The following is a 2,997-nucleotide window of genomic DNA, read 5'->3' as shown; positions in this document are numbered from 1 at the left end:
AGCCGGGGTAGACCTTGTACCCGGCGGCCGGGGTAGACCTGGTATCCAGGAGACGGGGTAGACCTTGTACCCGGCGGCCGGGGTAGACCTGGTATCCCGGAGCCGGGGTAGACCTTGTACCCGGCGGCCGGGGTAGACCTGGTATCCCGGAGACGGGGTAGACCTTGTACCCGGCGGCCGGGGTAGACCTGGTATCCAGGAGCCGGGGTAGACCTTGTACCCGGCGGCCGGGGTAGACCTGGTATCCAGGAGACGGGGTATACCTTGTACCCGGCGGCCGGGGTAGACCTGGTATCCCGGAGACGGGGTAGACCTTGTACCCGGCGGCCGGGGTAGACCTGGTATCCCGGAGCCGGGGTAGACCTTGTACCCGGCGGCCGGGGTAGACCTGGTATCCAGGAGACGGGGTAGACCTTGTACCCGGCGGCCGGGGTAGACCTGGTATCCCGGAGACGGGGTAGACCTTGTACCCGGCGGCCGGGGTAGACCTGGTATCCAGGAGCCGGGGTAGACCTTGTACCCGGCGGCCGGGGTAGACCTGGTATCCCGGAGCCGGGGTAGACCTTGTACCCGGCGGCCGGGGTAGACCTGGTATCCCGGAGCCGGGGTAGACCTTGTACCCGGCGGCCGGGGTAGACCTGGTATCCCGGAGACGGGGTAGACCTTGTACCCGGCGGCCGGGGTAGACCTGGTATCCAGGAGCCGGGGTAGACCTTGTACCCGGCGGCCGGGGTAGACCTGGTATCCAGGAGCCGGGGTAGACCTTGTACCCGGCGGCCGGGGTAGACCTGGTATCCAGGAGACGGGGTAGACCTTGTACCCGGCGGCCGGGGTAGACCTGGTATCCAGGAGCCGGGGTAGACCTTGTACCCGGCGGCCGGGGTAGACCTGGTATCCCGGAGACGGGGTAGACCTTGTACCCGGCGGCCGGGGTAGACCTGGTATCCCGGAGACGGGGTAGACCTTGTACCCGGCGGCCGGGGTAGACCTGGTATCCCGGAGACGGGGTAGACCTTGTACCCGGCGGCCGGGGTAGACCTGGTATCCAGGAGCCGGGGTAGACCTTGTACCCGGCGGCCGGGGTAGACCTGGTATCCAGGAGACGGGGTAGACCTTGTACCCGGCGGCCGGGGTAGACCTGGTATCCAGGAGACGGGGTAGACCTTGTACCCGGCGGCCGGGGTAGACCTGGTATCCCGGAGCCGGGGTAGACCTTGTACCCGGCGGCCGGGGTAGACCTGGTATCCCGGAGCCGGGGTAGACCTTGTACCCGGCGGCCGGGGTAGACCTGGTATCCCGGAGCCGGGGTAGACCTTGTACCCGGCGGCCGGGGTAGACCTGGTATCCCGGAGACGGGGTAGACCTTGTACCCGGCGGCCGGGGTAGACCTGGTATCCCGGAGACGGGGTAGACCTTGTACCCGGCGGCCGGGGTAGACCTGGTATCCCGGAGACGGGGTAGACCTTGTACCCGGCGGCCGGGGTAGACCTGGTACCCCGGAGACGGGGTAGACCTTGTACCCGGCGGCCGGGGTAGACCTGGTATCCAGGAGACGGGGTAGACCTTGTACCCGGCGGCCGGGGTAGACCTGGTACCCCGGAGACGGGGTAGACCTTGTACCCGGCGGCCGGGGTAGACCTGGTATCCAGGAGACGGGGTAGACCTTGTACCCGGCGGCCGGGGTAGACCTGGTATCCCGGAGCCGGGGTAGACCTTGTACCCGGCGGCCGGGGTAGACCTTGTACCCGGCGGCCGGGGTAGACCTGGTATCCCGGAGACGGGGTAGACCTTGTACCCGGCGGCCGGGGTAGACCTGGTATCCAGGAGACGGGGTAGACCTTGTACCCGGCGGCCGTGGTAGACCTGGTATCCCGGAGACGGGGTAGACCTTGTACCCGGCGGCCGGGGTAGACCTGGTATCCCGGAGCCGGGGTAGACCTTGTACCCGGCGGCCGGGGTAGACCTGGTATCCCGGAGCCGGGGTAGACCTTGTACCCGGCGGCCGGGGTAGACCTGGTATCCCGGAGACGGGGTAGACCTTGTACCCGGCGGCCGGGGTAGACCTGGTATCCAGGAGCCGGGGTAGACCTTGTACCCGGCGGCCGGGGTAGACCTGGTATCCAGGAGACGGGGTAGACCTTGTACCCGGCGGCCGGGGTAGACCTGGTATCCCGGAGACGGGGTAGACCTTGTACCCGGCGGCCGGGGTAGACCTGGTATCCAGGAGCCGGGGTAGACCTTGTACCCGGCGGCCGGGGTAGACCTGGTATCCAGGAGACGGGGTAGACCTTGTACCCGGCGGCCGGGGTAGACCTGGTATCCCGGAGACGGGGTAGACCTTGTACCCGGCGGCCGGGGTAGACCTGGTATCCCGGAGCCGGGGTAGACCTGGTCTCCGTCCGCCCGGGTAGACCTGGTGTCGCGGCCGCCTGCGGAAGTTCACCAAGGGGTCGCTGTTCCAGGCTGCCTCCGGCTATGTCGACGTAGCGGTCGGCCTGCGCTGGCGCACCCTCCCGGTCGACTTCCACTCGTCTCCTTGGAGGCGTCGGCGGCCTTGGACTTATCTTTCCGTATATTGGGAGCGAGGTGACGGGCCGCGTCCCCGCAGGTTTCCAGGGTGCCTGCGTCGCAAGGCGGAGGATAGGGCGGCCGCGCCGCGCGGTCGTCGGGGCAGAGCGAGTGCCGCCTAGGCCGGGTGAGCCGCGTGGCTTGGTCCCGGTTCCCGTCCTGCCCAGGGCGCTCTTTCGGGGGGAGAGCTGCCCGAGAAGCCAGAGAGAAGAGAATGGGCAGTGTGAAGGGCCACCAGAGAGAGAGCCGAGAGCCGAGAGAGACGGCCCGAAAGACCGTGTCGAGAAGCCGCTCGCTGGCCGCAGCGAGGCGGTGAGAAGCCCCGCGTGTGTGTTGCTCCGCTCCGGTCGGCTGCCGTGCCGGCCCGGTTGAAGGGGGGGCGGCCCCCCTGGGACGATCGGTGGCAGGTGAGGCGGCGGCGCCTCGTCC

The sequence above is a fragment of the Lonchura striata genome, chromosome 33, assembly GCF_050655825.1.
Source record: "Lonchura striata isolate lonStrDom1 chromosome 33, ASM5065582v1, whole genome shotgun sequence".
NCBI lineage: Eukaryota > Metazoa > Chordata > Aves > Passeriformes > Estrildidae > Lonchura > Lonchura striata.
The sequence above is the reverse complement of the archived record's forward strand: the minus strand, read 5'-3'. Positions refer to the sequence as shown.